This window comes from Anticarsia gemmatalis, chromosome 23, assembly GCF_050436995.1.
Source record: "Anticarsia gemmatalis isolate Benzon Research Colony breed Stoneville strain chromosome 23, ilAntGemm2 primary, whole genome shotgun sequence".
In the NCBI taxonomy this organism is placed as follows: Eukaryota; Metazoa; Arthropoda; class Insecta; order Lepidoptera; family Erebidae; genus Anticarsia; species Anticarsia gemmatalis.
Genome location: NC_134767.1, coordinates 220,350 through 231,407, shown reverse-complemented (window position 1 = coordinate 231,407; position 11,058 = coordinate 220,350). Strand labels below are relative to the sequence as shown.

General features: G+C 35.9%; 1 protein-coding gene across 2 annotated transcripts in view; it reads left to right on the top strand.

The window, feature by feature from the left end:
• LOC142983137 (doublesex- and mab-3-related transcription factor A2-like) overlaps positions 1–11,058 on the top strand; it is a 109,940-nt gene that overhangs the window by 70,138 nt on the left and 28,744 nt on the right. The window lies entirely within an intron of this gene.

The window sequence follows — 11,058 nt, the reverse complement described above, 5'->3', positions numbered from 1 at the left end:
CGCGAGGTTGTGGGTTAGATTCCCACAAGAAATAATTTTAGTGCAATCCACAAACAGTTGTACTTCGTGACCGTTGATTTTTTGTTTTTAAAAGTTCCCGCGACAATTCATTGAATTCACAAATTAAGATAAATATTTAAAATGTTTCAAAAATATATTATACTAGCAGACCCTCGCAACTTCGCTTGCGTCCAATAAGAGAGAATGGGTGAAATTTTTCTCCGTTTTTGTAACTTTAATTACTGGTACCCATTCTGCTCCTTTTGGTCGTAGTGTTATGATATATAGCCTATGTCTTTTCTCGGGTATCAAAATATCTCCATACCAAATTTCATGCAAATTGGTTCAGTAGTTTAGGCGTGATTAGGTAGCAGACAGACAGACGGACAGAGTTACTTTCGCATTTATAATATTAGTATGGATGAAAAGTGAATAGAAATATCTCGTGATGTAATGTCTATATCCATACGTAACAGAAGACTGACGAGAGTTCGTGACTAGTCGTTTGACATAATATTGTAGTTGTTCAGTTATTACCGTAATAAGTATTACCTACGTGTTATCACAGTGATGTTATCATATAGACTGGTTTATTTGTCTTAAACATTGTCTCACTGCTGGGGTATGCTCTTAGAATGAGATTATTTGGTCTTTTGGGAAGAAAGTGTGGTCTTAATTTTAAGATTCTGTTTGAGGAACTCTCAGACGCACAATTTTTGAAGATGTCTGTAGTTCAGTAATGACAACTACACAGTGAGGTACAGGTCGTGGGTTCGATTATATTACAATAATAATTTTGTCATCTAAAAAAATTGTATGTCCATCGTTTCATCGTTCATGAAAGTACACGTAAAATTCAGAGAAGAGAGAGGTGATTATATATCATTTGTGTTTAAAGATTCGAATCCCTTCACTTATTGCGTGGGTGATAAATGTCTGAAATTCTGAACCGATTACAACAATTTTCGTGAATTTAAGTTAAGCACACTTACAGTTAAGTTAAATTACCATAGAAGGTATTATAGCTTATTATATACATAAACAACTTGAATAAAGGGCTAGAAATGGTCATCACGATCATTATCAGTGTGCCAGCAATCACATACAAGCAAATCAATTTTTGTATGATTAAAGTGATCTCTTCTTAGATTTTATGTTTTAAGAAATGCCATTCATTGCATGAGCGTGAGAGTGGTCGTTTATAAAAGGATAATAAATTGTGTAAAGTGAAGGGTCCCTCGATACAGCTTGTTAAACAATCAACGCGATACGGAGGGTCCGAGGTTCAAATTCCGCGCAGTTGACTCTCCCATCGACCATTGGCAAGGGATTTGTTATCGATATAAATAGACTTTGACTACCTCGGTGGCGTAGTCGAAACTGTATCCGACTGCGGATCATGAGGTTTGAATCTTTGGTTGCCCTAATTAGAATACTCGTCAATAGTCATTGTGGTGTGGTTTTAAACTGGATTAGATTTGGACCCGGGACACACTCAGTGTCGTGGTAACTACCTATATTGTTTATGCACAGTCATTCAAGAAAGAATACTTACAACGGTAGCGTAGATGTTCATTTGCGAAATTGTCTTGTACTCTTTATTGGTAACATTCAATTTCTTTTATCTGCTTCTTTCTCTTATTATAACAAACTGGCTTTCATTAATCCACCTGTTTTTAAAAGCATAAAACAGACAGACATTTCGTGTTGTATAGCACGATAACTAACTTGCATAGAAGTAGAGAAGTAGTACCTATTCCCTTAATATAACAAACTGGCTTTCATCAATCTATCTGTTTTTAAAAGCATAAAATAGGTAGACATTTCTTGTTCTATAGCACTATAACTAGCTTGCATGGAAGTACCTACCTATAAAGGTTTTAGTACATTTCGAAAATAACAAACCCAAACTTATATCGACTCAGCTCCTAAAAATATACAAATTGTTCAAAACTTTCCATAGAATCAGTGTCATACAATAATACGCTAAAACAAGACTCACGAATAAATGAGTGAGTCCTTGTCAATTGTCGTGAGTTCAATTACTTGTTCACTAATATATTGAGTATCAACTGTATTGAGCCGAGTTTAAACAAACAATTTTTATCTGTTTGTCTCTATTTATAGAAAGTACTTGAAGATACTTGAAGTATTTTTTTCCTTTTGAGTTCATTGGAGTTATTTTACTTTACTAAAAATGTGAAGAGTTTATGCGAGAAATGGTAACTTTAAGTAAGAGTTTTTCTTATAATAACTGCTAAATAAAGCCTCACAGAACCCTTTTAAAACTCTTTTTTTTTATACTGAACTTCGCTGTGAAATGCTCACTTTCCACACACCCTATGGAAATCAAACCTAACACTCGCACAGCAAGTCAGGCCCAGCTGAAGGAGCTCAGAGGTAAAAAGAAATTAACGAGGTGATAAACGCGATTGTAAAATAAAGGTTACGATACCTTATTTGTTTACCCGACGTTTTGATCAAATTGCATCAACCGTGGTCACGGGCTGACTCTAAATGGGTAAACAAATAGCGTATTTATCTTTAAAAAAGAAACAGGTAGTTCCTTCAGGATCAGGAGTGCATGAGATGTCAGCGGCGATGTCATTAACCTCTTATCACGCCTGTCTCTGCAGCATCGTGATAAGAACAGAGAGCAGACACGGTGTCACTATCATGACTGATCTGTGGAGAATTTTCCGATAACACTCTATAGAAAAACAATAAAGAAGACATGTTAGTACTTCACCGCGACTTTATTTGTGAAAGTAATATTTTACTGCGTTTTTGATCTATTCCAAACTATCTAACTAGGAAGGTTGTTTTGAATTTTTTTAACGGTCACTGTCTTATAAAGACTTCCCCTCTTTCCTTATAAATCTCTCTTTCCACTGCCATATACCGCGATGGGCGGACGAATACCGATAGATAATTAAATTTGAAGAACAAAATCTACATCCCTCTCAGTCACATGATCTATTTGCCATAGGCGTGCAATCTTGTCTCAAAGCGTTTTAGTGTAGCATTACACCTGCTGAACATTCGACAATAATTTCGGCTGATGTGTTAAAAGTGACAGGTGTCCCGTTACACTCCGCGAATTAAAGGAAAGGATAAACAAACACACTGTTACGTTTATTTACGATGGTTTTTATTAGTATGAGTAGTAATTAGATAACCAGCTTGATCATAATACCTAGAAAACTCTGTATATTTTTATTTTGGTGAATTTTTAAACTCACACAATAAGACATTTTACTTGTAAATGTAAACACTGTTTGTCATATTTCGTTATAAATATTTGTTATTGTTCAATAGATCGATCACTTTGCTCATTCCAAAGAGTTCGGTGCACGGAGATAATAATATCTTTATTGACAAGATAAAAATAATGTGATTCTGTTAAAATAAACGATGCATTGTCATCAGCCGGCCTCTCGCGAGATGAGCACTACAGCAGGGGATAGGATTAACATTGACATACTTAATATTATAGATGAATAGGAAAGTAATTCTGTCTGTTTGTGACACATTTACGGCTTAATCACTGAATCTTTTCACATTAGCAACGTGCAATGTAACTACAGGGTTCGGAGCAATGTCTATATCTATAGATCAAGTCGACTAGCCCTCTCTGCCCAAGGGTCAATGTGGCCCATAATTTACCACTATGCAGTTAAGCGACTGGTAACTATATTATTATAAGTTATTCCTTTTTATTCTTTAATAGATTGTCCGGACATCACTGGATTGAATTCCTTTTTCTTGAGCTTTTGTGTTTCGAGTAAACTAAAGGCAAGAGTAAACCATAGAATAAAGAAGCCTGCTGTTATTGTGTTAGCATACATGGTATTGTAAGTCATCATCAGCCTAGTCTTTCTTCCAACTATGTTAGAGTCGACTTCCAGTCTCACTAGATGCAGCTGAATACCAGTATTTTACAAAGAGCAACTGTACTTTATAATACCATGCAGCTATGTACACTGAACAAGATTTGTCATCATAAATCATCGTAGACACATTGATAGTCCTACACAGTAGCTAGATGTATCTGGTTGTCTTAAAGGATGTAGAGATTTAATCTTGATTATTCAATTGACATTATATTTTGGGCACTACGTCACGGGAAGTGCCCAGCGAAACTAGGAACTAGCTAGTTTTATTTCAGTTATACTCTTATTGTGTCTAAAGAAATCATAAGGAATTTAATCTTGCGGGTCATAAACATACGATTATTTAACGGCATCTAAAGTACAAACAAATTAAGAAGTGTTCGATTATTTTCAACGAATATCAAGAATATTATACAACCTACCTATCCTAATTTTTACATTAATGTGTATGATTTTTTACTAAAGTGTTGTGGTTTACTAGTACTGCCATCTAGAGTAAATTGATGTAATCAATTGAGCAGTGACATCTAGTTGATATCTTGAAAAGGTGCTGCAAACGCCATCTAGTGCTAAGTAGCAAATACTCTTAGTACTTTAGTACGTATTTAAAACTGTTAATATTAATAGTACTGCTACTCATTTATAGATGTCAGTGCTAGTTTTTTTTGTGACGATTTAGCAATGAATTGTCAATTTCTTGTGATACCTATTGAAATCTTAGCTTTCAGTATATCTGGTGTGAACGTTCATAAAATAGTTGTTTAAGTGGTTTTATAATTGATTTATCTCTTGTATTATTAGTATCTCATCTTATTCTCTTGTTATCAACTGCCAGATCAGAGGATAAAAAGAGTAAATAGTAGAGTAATAAATTGAGTAGAGAAAGAGAAAATATATTTTTATTCAGCATTATAAGCGAATCGGTAGTAACTTAGATATCTAAATTATGAAAAAAATACATTAATATACATATAAAAGTCTTCAGAAAACTGCAACATTGGCTCAATAGATTGTAAGTCTAGCAGTTAAAAATAGTTATGATGAAAGCTCAATTGATTTTATTTACATTTCTGACATTCTCTCTTATACAAAGATACCATTATACAAACCAGCTTCGAGGGAATTATTTTCAATTATTTATTACCAATATGAATGTAACCTCAGTCATAAACCTCGACATTTACCATTACCTAATTATTCTTAAATAAAAACCGTTCAAAAAGCGTACTAACTAAACTTAGAAACAGGCACGCGTCACATACTTTGACCGCCACAAAAAAACAAATTGGGAAGGGTTGTTTGAAAAAACGGCGGCTGACGGTCCTCGATCAAGCTCACTCGCAGATCGCCGGCTCGTAGCGCACGAGTACTGTGAGAGGAAAAAATAGGAAAAAATACCAGTTTATACGTAAAGAGCGGCGGTCGTCCCACATCGGACCACATCGGGCCACATCGGACCACGTCGGTCCACGTCGGAGCTCGCCCGCTGCTGACCGAGTGCTCTCTGTTTTTGTTGGTCAGCTAGACTTAGAACGACATAATAGGGAGGATATTCCAATAAAGGCTATTTTTTAAGATAGTTAACTTTATTTAACGAATAAGTGTGTCGTAATTGATATTTTTTTGTCATTGGTAGAAAAAACAAGAATTTTCTAAGGTATTTTTTTATAACAGAACTTACCTAATATGTAATGTGTTGAACTGTCGATATATCTTCACTAGTAATTAGATAATTCCTACTTGAAACAGTTGCAAAAATGTTTCCATACGTATTGATTCGTAACCCAATTATAGACTTTGAATGCAAAACCGATCTGTAAACAAGATTATCATCAGAATAAATCGTGAAAACAGGATTGCCAAGTAATACCTCCAGAACAAGCCTAGTAAGTAATACTGTCACAAAAATATCGAGACTAAAGGCCATTTTACCAACCACAGAGGATGTAATAATAATAAAGTAACGAAGTAAGTAGTAAAAATGAAAACATAGCCTATCTTTTAGAGGCTTATCCACAACACTCCTACCATCAGTCGGCATCGTCAGCACTGTGACACACACCGTCATTTATACTCTACACACACACAACACACAGCACAAGTATGTGTGTGTGTGATTTACTGGCGCTGACCTCAGGCGTGGACGGCAGCGGCGGCAAATGCGAAGGAAATGGAAATAGCCGACGTAGACCTGATGCAGATGTACCACATTACGTACTGAGCCGTCAAAGGGTTGCTCAAGTGTGGGTTTTATTGTTTTTATAGACGTATAACTATGGGCATGATATATTCGCTTTCTATGTATAATCGGTTGAGGCCAGAGTCACACGTCACTAAAACACCGTAGCAACCTTATAATCGTGGTAATGGCTTACCTCTCACACAAACCAAATGTTTCTTCTAACAGTGGAACTATGTTTTACGATGTCTAAATTTTTTTCGATGAACAAATGAACAGAAATGAAGATGAACAGATTACATGCTCTCGGTAGTTAGATTTTTTCACTCTATTTGTTCCCTGTAATTAGGAACAATTGAGAATAATGCAATTAACAAATTCACAAAAACATTTCAAGCGATACGAAAACTGAACTTTAGACCTTATGACCCTGTAGTAACAGGCTTATTTAAATGTGTTATGTAATACCAACCTATTGCAGAACTTTACATAAGAAATTACAGCCTTCAAGACTACTCTCTCCTCATTGGTCGGTGCGTTAGTTGTAACAGTCTTGTTACTGTATCTACCAATGGCAGGCCTTGCAACTGTATCGAGGCTTGCTATTGGTTGGTGGCGACGCGACGCGGGGGCGGCGGCACTTCATTAAGTCGACAAAAAGTATGCTTAGATGTAGGCGTTGATACTGTTGCTTTGTATGTATGTTTGTTGATACCTACGTCCTACTGGAGTCCGACTAGGAGTGACGCAGGTTTGGTAACTAATGAGTAGAAAAGACGACATGGTGATAGACGTGGTAACATAGATTTGTATAACTTGTCTTAGTTGGAGGAAGCTTTACAAATATACAAAGAACGAATAAATGATGATAAAATCTAATAATTTTGAAATAAGTTGGTGGTAAGCTAGCAGTATTCTTAGTTACAAACTCTTATGACTGAGGACTTCTTAATGGAACTGGTAACACGACTAGTTTTAGTTTACTTCACTTATCTGGGACCTCATAAGTAGTCGATTCTTTTAATTTTCCGTAGCATATGTGGTATTCAATAATAAGCTATCAAAAACTGAAAGGTTTCTTAGAATAAGCTCTGAATTGAAGATCTATAAATCTATCAACCCTATTTTAATAGGTATTTTATGTATGTAATCAGCGTACCATTTCCTACAGTATACAATAAAGAGATTTTTCATTTCGTTACATAAAAAGAAACTCTAATCTTATTAACTTTTCTTCCTACAGTATTAAGTTTAGTAGATAACTGCTAGCCGTTTCTACGAATACGGAATTCTCTAGAACCATCAACAATTCCACGTAGTAAAGACATCGTCCCTGAACAACCTTCAGAAGTAGATCGTAAATACTTAGTCCAGTCCTGAAATACTACATATAAACTTACTCTCACCATTTTATCATAAAAACTTGTAGCGAGAAATACTACGTAACTTCTACCCACAGCTGCGTCCGCTTTATAGAAAGACTAGCTGACCCGCGCAACTTCGCTTGCGTCGCATAAGAGAGAATGGGTCAAAATTTTCCCTGTTTTTGTAACATTTTTTATTGCTACTCCGCTCCTGTAGGTCGTAGCGTGATGATATATAGCCTATAGCCTTCCTCGATAAATGGACTATCTAACACTGAAAGAGTTTTTCAAATCGGACCCGTAGTTCCTGAGATTAGCGCGTTCAAACAAACAAAGAAACAAACTCTTCTTCTTTATAATATTAGTATAGATTCTTCGGGAGTGAACATAAAAAGCGTTCTATATTTTCATAATTCAGGATTGAAATTGTATACATTAATATTAGTAAAGATTTGCTACATTTCAATACAAACGCATTCAGTAGTTTTTACGTCAAAGTGTAGCAAAATAAATCCATACACCCTTGCAAAGTTTCTAAAGCTAAGTACAAAATTTCTTCAATTACTTGAAGGTGCTATCAATAATAGAACTGGAGCGTATGTACAATAGTAGAGTGGAGTAAGTGAAATAAGTTGGTGAACACAATCTCCGGTGGAGAGGCTACGGGTGTCGAGTGGGTATTGTTCTTTCACGATACATTCTACTGAAGGGTTCGTGTGTCTTTTGATTTTCTCTCCAGTAGTTAATTTAAATTTACTAACGATAAAGGTATTTAAGACTCCTGGAAGTTTTACAAATGATTGCTTTGTGAATATCTTTTCGAAGGAAGTGGAGATCCTTTAAACTTGAAATCAATTTGAAAGTAAAAATAACTGTGAATTTGTTGTGTTATAAATTGTAAAATTGCTGAGAAAACAGTCTTTAAGGCATAAGGCAGGAACCCTTTGAACACTCAATATTGAGGTTTCTACACGTCCCTTTTTAACAGTAATGACTTTATCTTTAAAAATAATAAATACATGTTTCCAAAATAGCAAATAAACTACTATCTTGTACTCAATTACATTAATGTTATAACATTTTAATACTAGATACATGAACCACATTTAAAACCTACAACTAAAAGAACTAAATTTATCCAAGCCTCCTCCCGGCGGGAGGGATGTGGGGGACGTCGCAGGGGGAGGGGGCGGCGGGGGGCGCCGGGGGATGGTGTACAGAACGATATTCAAATTGCGAACATTTCATTTTAACGCTTGCGAAGATATTCGCGCGCTCCCACGCTCAGCGAGGGATGGGATGCTGAAATAATATCGATACTCGATACATCTTTTTATGAAGCATTTATTTTTTGTATCAAAGTTAAAGGGTAATAATGTAACTGCTGATCAGATAGCCCTGTGATTTATTATTTTATTGACTAAAGTTGTTTTGATAAGTAATTCAGTAAGTGGAACATTATTTTCGAGCTTAAAAAAATAGGTAATGCAGATCATTGTAATGCTATAATTTATAAGTTGTACGACATTGTGGGAATGAAAAGTTTGGATGTTTTTAAACAGTTTTTGCTTGGTTTCTTGTCAACTTTTAAAAACTCTTGGTACAAATTGAATAGTTAACATCTATACCAACGCCGTAAACGAGTAATCTGCAAATATTCAACCGGTTTCGATAAAAAATATTTGTCTGAGACGCTATTTTGGCTGAAAAGTATCGAACATAACAAAACCTGAAATTATTTACTAACTTTAAATAAAAACATCGATAGCTAGAGTTCCCATCCCTATTCCAAGTTGAGACGTTTACGAAATGTTCACATTTCGCGAATTGATCGTTGCTCTGCGGAATTCTCATTTGCGCCTCGACTCCCCCCCCCCTCGCTGTGTCCCCCCCCCCCCTCGCCCCCGGCACGGAGGCAGCGCCGCGCCCCGACACACACCTGTATCTGTTCTGTTATACAGGGTGATGTTATGTGAAGATGTACTCGGGAATGCTATGGTGAGACTTTCGGAAGCTCTTGCCAACTACTGTGGGATCATTGTCAACGATTTTTTATATTTTTTATATTACGTGGTATTTAAATATAATTGCCAGTGTATCAGTTATAAGAAGATTATAGTTTATAACATATTATTTTATTTCAAGGATCAGCAGGTACATTTGTCCTGCAAACCTACTATTCTAGGTTAGGATATCTGGCGACCTAGAATCAAAGGGAAATTGCAGAATCAATAAGAACAGACACCAAAGCAGAGTTTAAAACCAAAACAAATTATCAATAAAGTCATCTATTTCACTCCAACCTCAAGCCTTACGGAACAAAGACAATTTCAAGTTATTCAGCACCAAAAGGTAACGTAGCCAGCCCTTCAATCACCCTTTAACTTTCCACTTCAAACAAAAAAAACGCTTTCGAACACCCCGTACAAAAATTTCCGATCGGCTTTAAACACAATACGCGCAGATATTCAGTTATACATTGATAATTACTCGTACCACCGCCCCCCGCGCCCCCCACGCCCCCGCTCGCCCCCCGCCCTCCTCCCCCCTACACTCTCATTGTAATTTAAATCGAATTCCCGTCGACAAGTAAATTGAAATATTTCAATTTGAACGCACCTTCCGCTCTGACGTTCGATATTTGAATTTAGAATTAAGATGGCGACGCTTTCCGTTTAGTTTAAATGTCATAATCTTTACAATAATACATTATGTAGAGCTTGTAAATAATTCTTCACGATTTTCTATCAAGAGAACTGAACGAATAACTATAGATCACAAAATCATTAACCTGTTAAGTTATTTTGCCTTATTTTCTCATCAAGCTTAAAGGAATCCATTCTTTAAGTAGATGATTCACTTTACCTCGAAATATGTATTTTAAGCATCTAATGCACAAGAGACAGAAACATAAAATTACCCCCTTGCCTTACACTTCCATCCATACACGTTTTCTTTAACGGTGAAGGAAAACATCGTGAGGAAATTTTGAATGACTAACAGTTCCTGAAACAGTTCTAGAAGGAAAGCAGTGTTCAGCCCCACCTTAGCCAGTGTTGGTTACCATTAACTGTTGTATAATAAACGTCATTCAATAGAAAAAAAATCATTTGTCATTTCACAGGAATTAAACCGGGATCTTAAAAAAAAACTCTATGGTACCATGTCCGTCCCGGAAATCGAACACGGAACCTAGTGAACAACACTCTTACCCCCGGTTTCTGAGGTGGGTACATTTAACAGTAGTTTATATCTATTCAATAGCGCTAAAACTCATATAAAAAAAACGCTATTGGGGTCAGTGGTACTTTCGAACTACAAAAACAGTTAATAGTATTTTATCCCACAATATTACCTCGTTGTAAGAAACATACAAGTAAAGATTCAAAATCAAAATCAAATTATTAATTTAGGTCAAATATCGACACTTATGATAGTCGTTACAATTACTGAATCTACCACTAGCTCGTTCTATCTCCTTAGTGTGAGGTGACCTACATTTAATTCCGTTAAGTGGGACGCGAGAATCCCAGAACGGGAAACCTCCCAACATACACACGATATTAAACACAACTTTATATTATTTTTATATTTTAGCTATTCTTAGTTTTGTGTATTATAT